Source organism: Leuresthes tenuis, unplaced genomic scaffold, assembly GCF_036924035.1.
Source record: "Leuresthes tenuis unplaced genomic scaffold, fLeuTen1.0.hap1 SCAF_21, whole genome shotgun sequence".
Classification (NCBI taxonomy): Eukaryota; Metazoa; Chordata; class Actinopteri; order Atheriniformes; family Atherinopsidae; genus Leuresthes; species Leuresthes tenuis.
In genome coordinates this window covers 13,346,346-13,360,693 of record NW_027325375.1, presented here as the reverse complement: position 1 = coordinate 13,360,693, position 14,348 = coordinate 13,346,346, and the positions used below count along the sequence as shown (strand labels likewise).

The 14,348-nt window shown below is 44.2% G+C and overlaps 4 non-coding genes across 4 annotated transcripts; 2 read left to right on the top strand and 2 right to left on the bottom strand.

Annotated features, from left to right (window-relative positions):
• The first annotated feature begins 4,800 nt into the window (after window positions 1-4,800).
• Window positions 4,801-4,914, top strand: LOC140280705 (U5 spliceosomal RNA). Its single transcript, XR_011909637.1, has one exon. It is a non-coding gene; the product is annotated as a U5 spliceosomal RNA (small nuclear RNA).
• Window positions 4,915-5,222: 308 nt separating this feature from the next.
• On the top strand, window positions 5,223-5,407 carry LOC140280493 (U2 spliceosomal RNA). The gene has a single exon (XR_011909455.1). It is a non-coding gene; the product is annotated as a U2 spliceosomal RNA (small nuclear RNA).
• A 4,046-nt stretch (window positions 5,408-9,453) lies between these two features.
• On the bottom strand, window positions 9,454-9,637 carry LOC140280454 (U2 spliceosomal RNA). The gene has a single exon (XR_011909421.1). It is a non-coding gene; the product is annotated as a U2 spliceosomal RNA (small nuclear RNA).
• A 308-nt stretch (window positions 9,638-9,945) lies between these two features.
• Window positions 9,946-10,059, bottom strand: LOC140280685 (U5 spliceosomal RNA). Its single transcript, XR_011909619.1, has one exon. It is a non-coding gene; the product is annotated as a U5 spliceosomal RNA (small nuclear RNA).
• Between the last annotated feature and the right edge of the window lie 4,289 nt (window positions 10,060-14,348).

The window sequence follows — 14,348 nt, the reverse complement described above, 5'->3', positions numbered from 1 at the left end:
GGTTTGATATTCACACCTACTCACAGCCGAACACTTCCGCTCCCGCATTTGATGGTGTATAGTCGGGCATTCTCACCCTTTCTCATCAGCTTTTTGCAAATTATGATCTGACATTCACACCTACTTGCAGTCGAACAGCTCTGCTCCCGCTTTTGATTATGTTTGGTTGGATATTCGAAACTTTTCTTCACTGCTTTTTACAAACTTTGGTCGGACGTTCACACCTTCTTGCAGCCGAACACCTCCGCTTCCGCTTTTGATGGTATATATTCGGGCATTCGAACCTTTTCTTACCCGCTTTTTACAAACCATGGTCGGACTTTCACACCTTCTTGTAGCCGAACAACTCCGCTCCCTCTTTTGATGGTGTATGTTCGGGCATTTGAACCTTTTCTTACCCGCATTTTACGAACTATGGTCGGACATTCAAACCTTCTTTTAGCCGAACACATCCACTCCTGCTTTTGATGATGTATGGTTGAGCATTCGCACCTTTTCTTACCCATTTTTTACAAACTATGGTCGGACATTCACACCTTCTTGCAGCTGAACACCTCCTCTCCCGCTTATGATGATGTGTGGTTTGATATGCGAAAATTTTCTTTCATGTTTTCTAGCAATTATTGATGGACATTCAGACCTTCTTGCAGCTGAACACCTCCGCTCCCGCTTTTGATGATGTATAGTCTGGCTTTCGAGCCTTTTCTTCCCCGGTTTTTACAAAATTATTGTTGGACATTCAGACCTTCTTGCAGCCGAAAACCTCCGCTCCCTCTTTTGATCATACATTGTCGGGCATTCGCACCTTCTCTTACCCGCTTTTTACAAACCAGGGTCGGACTTTCACACCTTTTAGTAGCCGAACAACTCCGCTCCCGCTATTGATTGTGTACAGTCGGGTATTTTCACCTTTTCTTACCCGCTTTTTACCAACTATGGTCAGACATTCACACCTTCTTACAGTGGAACACCTCCGCTCCCTCTTTTGATGGTGTATCTTCGGGCATTCGAACCTTTTCTTACCCGCTTTTTACAAACTATGGTCGGACATTAAAACCTTCTTGTAGCCGAACACATCCACTCCTGCTTTTGATGATGTATGGTTGGGCATTCGTACCTTTTCTTACCCATTTTGCAGTAATTATGGGTGGACATTCACACCTTTTTGCATTTTAACACCTCCTCTCCCGCTTATGATCATGTGCGGTTTGATATTCGAAAATTCTCTTCCATGTTTTCTAGCAATTATTGATGGACATTCAGACCTTCTTGCAGCTGAACACCTCCGCTCCAGCTGTTGATGGTGTATAGTCGGGCTTTCGAGCCTTTTCTTCCCCGATTTTTACAAATTATGGATGGACATTCAGACCTTCTTTCAGCCGAAAACGTCCGCTCCCTCTTTTGATCATACATTGTCGGGCATTCGCACCTTTTCTGACCCGCTTTTTACAATTCATGGTCGGACTTTCACACCTTTTAGTAGCGGAACAACTCTGCTCCCGCTATTGATTGTGTACAATAGGGTATTTTAACCTTTTCTTACCTGCTTTTTGCCAATTATGGTTGGACATTCACACCTTCTTACAGCGGAACACCTCCGCTCCCTCCTTTGATGGTGTATGTTCGGCATTCGAACCTTTTCTTACCCGCTTTTTACAAACTATGGTCAGACATTCAAACCTTCTTGTAGCCGAACACATTCACTCCTGCTTTTGATGATGGGTATTCAAACCTACTTGTTGCCCGCTTTTCATTAATTATGGGTGGACATACACACCTTGTCGCAGCCAAACACCTCCGCTCCCTGTGAGGATCGTGTATGGTTGGGCATTCGTACCTTTTCTTACCCATTTTGCAGTAATTATGGGTGGACATTCACACCTTCTTGCATTTGAACACCTCCTCTCCCGCTTATGATCATGTGCGGTTTGATATTCGAAAATTCTCTTCCATGTTTTCTAGCAATTATTGATGGACATTCAGACCTTCTTGCAGCTGAACACCTCCGCTCCAGCTGTTGATGGTGTATAGTCGGGCTTTCGAGCCTTTTCTTCCCAGATTTTTACGAAATATGGATGGACATTCAGACCTTGTTTCAGCCGAAAACCTCCTTACATTGATCAAAAGATCATACATTGTCGGGCATTCGCACCTTTTCTTACCCGCTTTTTACAAACCATGATCGGACTTTCACACCTTTTAGTAGTGGAACAACTCTGCTCCCGCTATTGATTGTGTACAATCGGGTATTTTAACCTTTTCTTACCTGCTTTTTGCCAACTATGGTCGGACATTCACACCTTCTTACAGCGGAACACCTCCGCTCCCTCCTTTGATGGTGTATGTTCGGGCATTCGAACCTTTTCTTACCCGCTTTTTACAAACTATGGTCAGACATTCACACCTTCTTGCAGCCGAACACTTCCGCTCTACCTTTTAGTGTTCTATGGGGTATTCACACCTTTTTTTTCACCGCATTTTATAGATTATGGTTGTAAATTCTCACCCACTCTTATCCGAAGACCTCTCCTCCTGCTTTGGTTAATATATAGTCGGGCATTCGAACCTTTTCTTACCCGCTTTTTACAAATTATGGTCGAACATTCACACCTACTTGCAGCCGAACACCTCCGCTCCCGCTTTTGATGGTGTATAGTCGGGCTTTCGAGCCTTTTCTTCCTCGGTTTTTACAAATTATGGTTGGACATTCAGACCTTGCAGCCGAAAACCTCCGCTCCCTCTTTTGATCATACATTGTCAGGCATTCGCACCTACTTGCAGCCGAATACTTCCGCTCCACCTTTTAGTGATGTATGGTTGGCATTTGCACCTTTTCTTACCCTTTCTTACCCTACTGATTGCTTAAGATTAAGTTGTTTTTTCTCAAACTACAACATTTTTTTAATTGTTGAAACTTGATTTGAAGTGGATAAATAAGGAGGACAAACAGTTTTAAGTCAGGCTGATAGAAGGAATTAATTTTATAGCAAAATCTGTATTTCGTCATATGTCGAGAGATGCTTATTGCTGAAGAAGTTCTTTCTCATTCTACAAAGTACAACGTTGTTTATCATTGAAACTTGATTAGACATGAATAAATATGAAGGACAAAGCAGTCTTAACTTGGTTAGAGTTAAGGAATTCGTTTTATAGGAGAATCCGAATTCGTGCATAACTCGTAAAATAGAGCTTATTTTCGGATTCCTGAAGAATGAGTCTGGTTCTTTCTCATAATACAAAGTTTGTTGTTTATTGTTGAAACTTCATCAGAAGTGAAGAAATAAATGAATGCCTATCAACAAATGTGGGATATAAACTCTAGTGCTTCCTCTAAAATATTTTCCTTTCTCAATTCAGAAATGTGTGTGTGTAAGTCACAACACCCGTGACACCAAAACGGCTTTCTTTTCTCTCTTTTTTCTACACTCTGCACTGTGAGCACACACACCAAATCAGAAAGGCTTTTTTCTCTCTTTTCTACATTATGGACTGTGGGGACACAAAACCGCTCTCTCTTTTTTTTTTTGATTGTGTGCCAGGGCGTTGTCTCACGTATTAGATTATGCTTACGATACGAATGGGTTTATCAGTCACATCAGAATCCATACATACTGATACTCCCGTAATAAAATGGTCAGATCTTATCAAACACACTTTGTTTCTTGTGACAATCAAGTCAGCGAAACAGCGTATACACGTCAAGACACTGAATCAAGTTTGCCACAAGAACTCATAAGTTTGGCAGTATTGCTCTGCCGTCAGCAATCATACACCCATTTTATTTTCGTGAGACATGTGCAGGCACCTGTTCATCTACTGTTCTATCACTATGAATTAGTTTATCTATTATCAATAAGGATACTTCTACAACTACTATCAAAGTATGTCCAGACTTCTTATGTTGTCAGTTGCTATATATGAATAAGTGGGTAGCTACTGACAAGCATTAAGCATGTCACACAGCCCAAACATATAACATTTCAGGACACACCACACAGTTAACAACCACAGTGAAGCGTGTCAAAGCCCAAACATGTAACATTCAACAGGATACTTACACAACACATTCAAATCAAACAGTCAGACAACATACAAGAACATATACCCCAGCCGGCATTGCTCCCTGCCTATTTTCCTACAGCTCACTATGTGTGCGCACACCTTTATTCACAAACTCTTCAACTTATACTCTTTTACCAAAGCTGCTACAGCTCGATTGGCCGAATACCCTTAGATCCTATTTCGGTGAATTTGACATCTGCCTTACATGTAACAGATTAGCGGTTTAGCAGTTTTAATTTAGTTTGAGTGAAGGAATTCATTTTATAGCAAAATCCGAAATCGTGAAGAACTCATGAAAGTAAGCTTATTCTCGGATTCCTGAAACTTTAGATTTGCTCTTTCTTTTACTGCAAAGTACAACGTTGTTTTTTTTTTGTTTAAATCTTTCTAGACATGGTAAATATGAAGGACAAAGCAGTTTTAACATAGTTTGAGTGAAGGAATTCATTTTATAGATAAAATCCCAAGAGTCTGCTGAGAAAAGAGAGTGAATGCGAAGTAGACTTTAACACGGCTCTGGGAGCGAGCCGAGTGTGGGCTAACCGGGAGAATTGCTTGAAAGAAACGCGACACCGAATGAGCGGTCAGAACAAAGCCTCAATACGGTGTTCCCGTGGTGTTTTTGTTGCTGCCTTGTCGATTGCACAGGGGCAAGCGTTTCAACCAAGCAACGCTCACCATGGGGAAGGTGGCTATGGCAACTAGCCTGATGCCCTGCTCCCGCAGTGACGGATAATCGTACTCTGGTTTCTCTTCATAACATACAAGTCTTTTGCCTTTTACTAAAGACTTTCGTGGAGAGCAGCACTAATGAGTTGTTTCTATTTTTGGCAGGCTTTACCTTTGCGGGTGAAGCCCTTTCTGTCTGTGCAAAAGAAATCTTGTTACTGTGCAGAGTGACTTCTCTGAGTAGAGTCGCCTTACTTGTTGCGATTGTGCCGATGTTCGAAGCTGGAGTGCAAAGTTGTTGCTTGAATGGTGCTTGCTGGAGCATGCGGGAGTGCAAAGTTATACCATTTAAAAGGGCTGAAGAGTGCTCAGTGCAGCGGGTGGGCGGAGGTGCAACGTGACACTCTGGCCACCTATGGCCATAAAAAGAACACTGCTACAAGTGCGCATTGTGCCAGCAAGGGCCCTCGGACCTGAAACAGTGGACAGTTATCGCTTCTCGGCCTTTTGGCTAAGATCAAGTGTAGTATCTGTTCTTATCAGTTTAATATGTCCTCTATACGAGGACTACATATTAAATGGATTTTTAAGAATAGGAGTTGAAAAAGAAGCTTTGCTCCGTTCACTCCAAGCATCGACCCAGTACTGCAGTGCCGCTGGGAACGGTGCGCTCTTCTCTGCTCTTGTGAAAAAGCAAACAGCGGTGCAGGATGGAAGTTTCAGGGAGCCCAAGATTAAACTTTCTTTTAATCTGCTGAGAAAAGAGAGTGAATGCGAAGTAGACTTTAACACAGCTCTAGGAGCGAGCCGAGTGTGGGCTAACCGGGAGAATTGCTTGAAAGAAACGCGACACCGAATGAGTGGTCAGAACAAAGCCTCAATACGGTGTTCCCGTGGTGTTTGTGGCTGCCTTGTCTTTTGCACAGAGTAAAAGACAAGGCAGCCATCGAATAGGGCCCGATTGTTCCTACTTGGTCAGCCGAGGAGCAAGGGGGGGGAGCAAGCGTCTCAACCAAGCAAATCTCACCAAGTAGGAACAATCGTGCCCTATTCGATGGCTGCAACACCTGAAAGAGATATTGATGCGAGACCCGATCAAAAGCTTTTTCAAAGTCTAAATTTAAGATGACAAGCCGGGTGTTTCTGTCTCTAGCGTAATCAATGATGTCTCGAATCAGTACGAGGCTGTCGGTGAGTTGTCTCTCTGAGATGGCACAAGACTGGTCTGGGTGAATTACCTCCTCTAAAACAGAGGACATCCGTGTCGTTAAAACCTTGCTAAAAAGTTTACAGTCAAAGTTTAAAAGTGTGATGGGCCTCCAATTCTTTAGGTCAGTCTTATCATTTTTATCAGAAGTGAAGAAATAAATGAATGCCTATCAACAAATGTGGGATCTAAACTCTAGTGCTTCCTCTAAAATAATTTCCTTTCTCAATTTAGAAATGTGTTAGAAAAGGTAAAAATGCCGGTCCATACATAATCAAAATCGGGAGAGGTGGTGTTCAGCTGCAAGAAGGTCTAAATGTCCATCAATAATTGCTAGAAAACATGAAAGAAACTTTTCGAAAATCAAACCGCACATGATCATAAGTGGGATAGGAGGTGTTCAGCTGCAAGGTGTGAATGTCCACCCATAATTCCTGAAAAATGGGCAAAAAAAAGGTGTGAATGCCCAACCATACATCATCAAAAGCAGGAGTGGAAGTGTTCGGCTACAAGAAGGTGTGAATGTCCAACAAAAATATGTAAAAAGCAGTTAAGAAAAGGTTCGAATATCCAACCAAACATAATCAAAAGCGGGAGCAGAGCTTTTCGACTGCAAGTAGGTGTGAATGTCAGATCATAATTTGCAAAAAGCTGATGAGAAAGGGTGAGAATGCCCGACTATACATCATCAAATGCGGGAGCGGAGTTGTTCGGCTGTGAGTAGGTGTGAATCTCCGACCATAATTGCTGAAAAATGTGATAGAAAAGGTAAAAATGCCGGTCCATACATCATCAAAAGCGAGAGGGGTTGTGTTCGGCTGCAAGTAGGTGTGAATGTCCAGCCATAATTACTCACAAACGGGTAAGAAAAGGTAGTATTGCCAGACCATATATGATCAAAACAGGGAGCGGAGGTGGTTCAGCTGCAAGAAGGTTTGAATGTCCGACTAAAGTTCAAATATATTAAAGAAAGCGGGAGGAGAGGTCTTCGGATGAGAGTGGTTGAAAATTTCTGACCATAATGTATAAAATGCGGTGAAAAAAAGGTGTGATAGAACACTAAAAGGTGGAGCGGAAGTGTTCGGCTGCAAGAAGGTGTGAATGTCCGACTATATTTGGTGAAAAGCAGGTGAAGCAAGGTCTGAATGCCAAACCTTACATCATCAAATGCGAGATCAGAGGTGTTTGGCTGCAAGAAGGCCATAGTTTGCCAAAAGCGGGTAAGGTGCGAATGTCCGACTAAATATCAAAAAAATTTGGGGCAGAGGTCTTCGGATGCAAGTGGGTGTGAATATCCAACCATACAAGTATGGTGGAGAGGAAGCTGTGAATAGCCGACCATAGTTTGGAAAAAGCGGGTAAGAAAAGGTTTGAATACCCGAACATACACCATCAAAAGAGGGAGCGGAGGTGTTCCGCTGTACGAAGGTGTGAATGTCCGACCATAGTTGGTAAAAGACGGGTAAGAAAAGGTTAAAATACCCGACTGTACACAATCAATAGCGGGAGCGGATGTGTTCGGCTACAAGAAGGTGTGAAAGTCCGACCATGGTTTGTAAAAAGCGGGTAAGAAAAGGTGCGAATGTCCGTTAATGTATGATCAAAAGAGAGAGCGGAGGTTTTCGGATACAAGAAGGTTTGAATGTCCCACCATAGTTTGTAAAAAGCGGGTAAGAAAAGGTTCGAATGCCCGAACATACACCATCAAAAGAGGGAGCGGAGGTGTTCCGCTGTAAGACGGTGTGAATGTCCGATCATAGTTGGTAAAAAGCGGGTAAGAAAAGGTTAAAATACCCAACTGTACACAATCAAAAGAGGGAGCGGAGTTGTTCAGCTAAGAGAAGGTGTGAAAGTCCGACCATCGTTTGTAAAAAGCGGGTAAGAAAAGGTTCGTATGCCCGAATATACACTATCAAAACCGGAAGTGTAGGTGTTCGGCTGCAAGAAGGTGTGAACGTCCGACCAAAGTTTGTAAAAAAGCAGTTAAGAAAAGGTTCCCCCACAGAGCACAGAACCCAGGAAGCCCACCGCAGGGGCAACCACGCATCCACCCAGAAGACTGCAGAGGAAGCCCCCGGAAAGAGCCCCCATAAGCATAGGGCAGAGGCCCTCCGGGAGCCAGGGGCAACAGCCCACCGACGTCGCCAGGCCCCAGCCGCCCAGACATGGGCCGTGCACTGGATCCGGGCCCCAGGAGGGCCAAGCGCCCCAGACAGCCACACAGTGGGTCAGTGCCTGCCCCAGCACCCCTGGCCAAGTGCCCTGGGAGTCAAGACGTGCCCACAGGTGGGTGAAGTCGCGAGCAGCGGAGAGAGGCCACGCCGCCCCCCCCATCGGGAGAAGCACAGGCAGGCCAGGCGACAGCAAGTCCAAGATCCAGGCCCAATCATTACCACACACACTTTCATGTCCCATACATCTACACGTCCTCCCTCCCTCGACTCCGCTGGGGTGTAGTGCAGCGGGCACACCAGGGGGCCAGCAGCCCCCCAGCCACCACAGACCCCAAACCAGCAGAACAATTAATTAATCCTCCTGGCCCCTCCCGCCCCGAGCAGCAACCAGGAAGCAGGGGTGTGCGAAGAAGACCCCTCCCCTCACCCTTCTGGCTCTTCAATATTTTCTAATAGTGAGCAATTAAAATTGAGGGGCAGCCAAACTTGTAGAACTGGGAGCGTGGCCCTCTGGGCAGCCTACATACCCAAAGAGCCCCGCCCACCAGATGCCACTCAGTGTAACCACCCCCCAAGACCTAATGTGTGTGTGTGAGTGTGTTTGATAAGTAGTAATGTCTAAGGTGTAATTAAAACAGGGGTGGGAACTGCAGAGTGCAACTACTGCAGAGTCCACTACACCCCACCGAACACACACGCCCCCAAAACCCTTCATGTGTGAGTGTGTGCTGTGTACAGGAGCCAGAAGGGAGAGGGGTATGGGGATATACACTGGGGGCAGCCAGGGACTGGCTGCAATAGGCATCCCCGCTACCAGGGAGCCAACACAGGACAGGAGGGCCAGATGTCCACCAGGCCAGGGGCCTGCAGCGACCATATTCTGGGAGCTACTGTACCCCCAGAAGGTACCCATAAGGCCCCACCCCACTCAACCCAACCCCACTCCGGAGGACCTCTACAAAAAACAAACAAACAACAACAAAAAACAAACAAACAAACCACCCGGTCACACCAGTCGCAGCAGCCCGGGCCTGAGACCCAACATCACCCAGGCCCCCCCAGGCCCCCCCTCAACAGGTGCGCTCTTGTGAAAAAGCAAACAGCGGCAGCAACAAAAACACAACGGGAACACCGTATTGAGGCTTTGTTCTGACCGCTCATTTGGTATGGCGTTTCTTTCAAGCAATTCTCCCGGTTAGCCCGCACTCGGCTCGCTCCCAGAGCTGTGTTAAAGTCTACTTCGCATTCACTCTCTTTTCTCAGCAGACTAAAAGAAAGTTTCATCTTGGGGTCCCTGAAACTTGCATCCTGCACCGCTGTTTGCTTTTTCACAAGAGCAGAGAAGAGCGCACCGTTCCCAGCGGCACTGCAGTACTGGGTCGATGCTTGGAGTGAACGGAGCAAGCTTCTTTTTCAACTCCTATTCTTAAAAATCCATTTAATATGTAGTCCTCGTATAGAGGACATATTAAACTGATAAGAACAGATACTACACTTGATCTTAGCCAAAAGGCCGAGAAGCGATAACTGTCCACTGTTTCAGGTCCGAGGGCCCTTGCTGGCACAATGCGCACTTGTAGCAGTGTTCTTTTTATGGCCATAGGTGGCCAGAGTGTCACGTTGCACCTCCGCCCACCCGCTGCACTGAGCACTCTTCAGCCCTTTTAAATGGTATAACTTTGCACTCCCGCATGCTCCAGCAAGCACCATTCAAGCAACAACTTTGCACTCCAGCTTCGAACATCGGCACAATCGCAACAAGTAAGGCGACTCTACTCAGAGAAGTCACTCTGCACAGTAACAAGATTTCTTTTGCACAGACAGAAAGGGCTTCACCCGCAAAGGTAAAGCCTGCCAAAAATAGAAACAACTCATTAGTGCTGCTCTCCACGAAAGTCTTTAGTAAAAGGCGAAAGACTTGTATGTTATGAAGAGAAACCAGAGTACGATTATCCGTCACTGCGGGAGCAGGGCATCAGGCTAGTTGCCATAGCCACCTTCCCCATGGTGAGCGTTGCTTGGTTGAAACGCTTGCCCCTGTGCAATCGACAAGGCAGCAACAAAAACACCACGGGAACACCGTATTGAGGCTTTGTTCTGACCTCTCATTCGGTGTCGCGTTTCTTTCAAGCAATTCTCCCGGTTAGCCCACACTCGGCTCGCTCCCAGAGCCGTGTTAAAGTCTACTTCGCATTCACTCTCTTTTCTCAGCAGACTCTTGGGATTTTATCTATAAAATGAATTCCTTCACTCAAACTATGTTAAAACTGCTTTGTCCTTCATATTTACCATGTCTAGAAAGATTTAAACAAAAAAAAAACAACGTTGTACTTTGAAGTAAAAGAAAGAGCAAATCTAAAGTTTCAGGAATCCGAGAATAAGCTTACTTTCATGAGTTCTTCACGATTTCGGATTTTGCTATAAAATGAATTCCTTCACTCAAACTAAATTAAAACTGCTAAACCGCTAATCTGTTACATGTAAGGCAGATGTCAAATTCACCGAAATAGGATCAAAGGGTATTCGGCCAATCGAGCTGTAAAAGCTTCGGTAAAAGAGTATAAGTTGAAGAGTTTGTGAATAAAGGTGTGCGCACACATAGTGTGCTGTACGAAAATAGGCAGGGAGCAATGCCGGCTGGGGTATATGTTCTTGTATGTTGTCTGACTGTTTGATTTGAATGTGTTGTGTAAGTATCCTGTTGAATGTTACATGTTTGGGCTTTGACACGCTTCACTGTGGTTGTTAACTGTGTGGTGTGTCCTGAAATGTTATATGTTTGGGCTGTGTGACATGCTTAATGCTTGTCAGTAGCTACCCACTTATTCATATATAGCAACTGACAACATAAGAAGTCCGGACATACTTTGATAGTAGTTGTAGAAGTATCCTTATTGATAATAGATAAACTAATTCATAGTGATAGAACAGTAGATGAACAGGTGCCTGCACATGTCTCACAAAAATAAAATGGGTGTATGATTGCTGACGGCAGAGCAATACTGCCAAACTTATGAGTTCTTGTGGCAAACTTGATTCAGTGTCTTGACGTGTATACGCTGTTTCGCTGACTTGATTGTCACAAGAAACAAAGTGTGTTTGATAAGATCCGACCATTTTATTACGGGAGGATCAGTATGTATGGATTCTGATGTGACTGATAAACCCATTCGTATCGTAAGCATAATCTAATACGTGAGACAACGCCCTGGCACACAATCAAAAAAAAAAAAGAGAGCGGTTTTGTGTCCCCACAGTCCATAATGTAGAAAAGAGAGAAAAAAGCCTTTCTGATTTGGTGTGTGTGCTCACAGTGCAGAGTGTAGAGAAAAGAGAGAAAAGAAAGCCGTTTTGGTGTCACGGGTGTTGTGACTTACACACACACATTTCTGAATTGAGAAAGGAAATTATTTTAGAGGAAGCACTAGAGTTTAGATCCCACATTTGTTGATAGGCATTCATTTATTTCTTCACTTCTGATGAAGTTTCAACAATAAACAACAAACTTTGTAGAATGAGAAAGAACTTCTTCAGCAATAAGCATCTCTCGACATATGACGAAATACAGATTTTGCTATAAAATTAATTCCTTCTATCAGCCTGACTTAAAACTGTTTGTCCTCCTTATTTATCCACTTCAAATCAAGTTTCAACAATTAAAAAAATTTTGTAGTTTGAGAAAAAACAACTTCATCTTAAGCAATCAGTAGGGTAAGAAAGGGTAAGAAAAGGTGCAAATGCCAACCATACATCACTAAAAGGTGGAGCGGAAGTATTCGGCTGCAAGTAGGTGCGAATGCCTGACAATGTATGATCAAAAGAGGGAGCGGAGGTTTTCGGCTGCAAGGTCTGAATGTACAACCATAATTTGTAAAAACCGGGGAAGAAAAGGCTCGAAAGCCCGACTATACACCATCAAAAGCGGGAGCGGAGGTGTTCGGCTGCAAGTAGGTGTGAATGTTCGACCATAATTTGTAAAAAGCGGGTAAGAAAAGGTTCGAATGCCCGACTATATATTAACCAAAGCAGGAGGAGAGGTCTTCGGATACGAGTGGGTGAGAATTTACAACCATAATCTATAAAATGTGGTGAAAAAAAAGGTGTGAATACCCCATAGAACACTAAAAGGTAGAGCGGAAGTGTTCGGCTGCAAGAAGGTGTGAATGTCTGACCATAGTTTGTAAAAAGCGGGTAAGAAAAGGTTCGAATGCCCGAACATACACCATCAAAGGAGGGAGCGGAGGTGTTCCGCTGTAAGAAGGTGTGAATGTCCGACCATAGTTGGCAAAAAGCAGGTAAGAAAAGGTTAAAATACCCGATTGTACACAATCAATAGCGGGAGCAGAGTTGTTCCGCTACTAAAAGGTGTGAAAGTCCGACCATGGTTTGTAAAAAGCGGGTAAGAAAAGGTGTGAATGCCCGACAATGTATGATCAAAAGAGGGAGAGGAGGTTTTCGGCTGAAACAAGGTCTGAATGTCCATCCATATTTTGTAAAAATCTGGGAAGAAAAGGCTCGAAAGCCCGACTATACACCATCAACAGCTGGAGCGGAGGTGTTCAGCTGCAAGAAGGTCTGAATGTCCATCAATAATTGCTAGAAAACATGGAAGAGAATTTTCGAATATCAAACCGCACATGATCATAAGCGGGAGAGGAGGTGTTCAAATGCAAGAAGGTGTGAATGTCCACCCATAATTACTGCAAAATGGGTAAGAAAAGGTACGAATGCCCAACCATACATGATCCTAACAGGGAGCGGAGGTGTTTGGCTGCGACAAGGTGTGTATGTACACCCATAATTAATGAAAAGCGGGCAACAAGTAGGTTTGAATATCCATCATCAAAAGCAGGAGTGGATGTGTTCGGCTACAAGAAGGTTTGAATGTCTGACCATAGTTTGTAAAAAGCGGGTAAGAAAAGGTTCGAATGCCCGAACATACACCATCAAAGGAGGGAGCGGAGGTGTTCCGCTGTAAGAAGGTGTGAATGTCCAACCATAATTGGCAAAAAGCAGGTAAGAAAAGGTTAAAATACCCTATTGTACACAATTAATAGCGGGAGCAGAGTTGTTCCGCTACTAAAAGTTGTGAAAGTCCGACCATGAATTGTAAAAAGCGGGTAAGAAAAGGTGCGAATGCCCGACAATGTATGATCAAAAAAGGGAGCGGAGGTTTTCGGCTGAAAGAAGGTCTGAATGTCCATCCATAATTTGTAAAAATCGGGGAAGAAAAGGCTCGAAAGCCCGACTATACACCATCAACAGCTGGAGCGGAGGTGTTCAGCTGCAAGAAGGTCTGAATGTCCATCAATAATTGCTAGAAAACATGGAAGAGAATTTTCGAATATCAAACCGCACATGATCATAAGCGGGAGAGGAGGTGTTAAAATGCAAAAAGGTGTGAATGTCCACCCATAATTACTGCAAAATGGGTAAGAAAAGGTACGAATGCCCAACCATACATCATCAAAAGCAGGAGTGGATGTGTTCGGCTACAAGAAGGTTTTAATGTCCGACCATAGTTTGTAAAAAACGGGTAAGAAAAGGTTCGAATGCCCGAACATACACCATCAAAAGAGGGAGCGGAGGTGTTCCACTGTAAGAAGGTGTGAATGTCTGACCATAGTGGGTAAAAAGCGGGTAAGAAAAGGTGAAAATACCCGACTGTACACAATCAATAGCGGGAGCGGAGTTGTTCGGCTACTAAAAGGTGTTAAAAGGTGTGAAAGTCCGACCCTGGTTTGTAAAAAGCGGGTAAGAGAAGGTGCGAATGCCCGACAATGTATGATCAAAAGAGGGAGCGGAGGTTTTCGGCTGCAAGAAGGTCTGAATGTCCAACAATAATTTTGTAAAAACCGGGGAAGAAAAGGCTCGAAAGCCCGACTATACATCATCATCATCAGGAGTGGATGTGTTCGGCTAAAAGAAGGTTTGAATGTCCGACCATAGTTCGTAAAATGCGGGTAAGAAAAGGTTCGAATGCCCGAACATACACCATCAAAAGAGGGAGCGGAGGTGTTCCGCTGTAAGACGGTGTGAATGTCCAACAATAGTTGGTATAAAGCGGGTAAGAAAAGGTTAAAATACCCGACTGTACACAATCAAAAGCGGAAGCGGAGGTGTTCGGCTGCAAGAAGGTGTGAATGTCCGACCAAAGTTTTTAAAAAGCAGTGAAGAAAAGTTTCAAATATCCAACCAAACATAATCAAAAGCGGGAGCGGAAGTGTTCGGCTGTG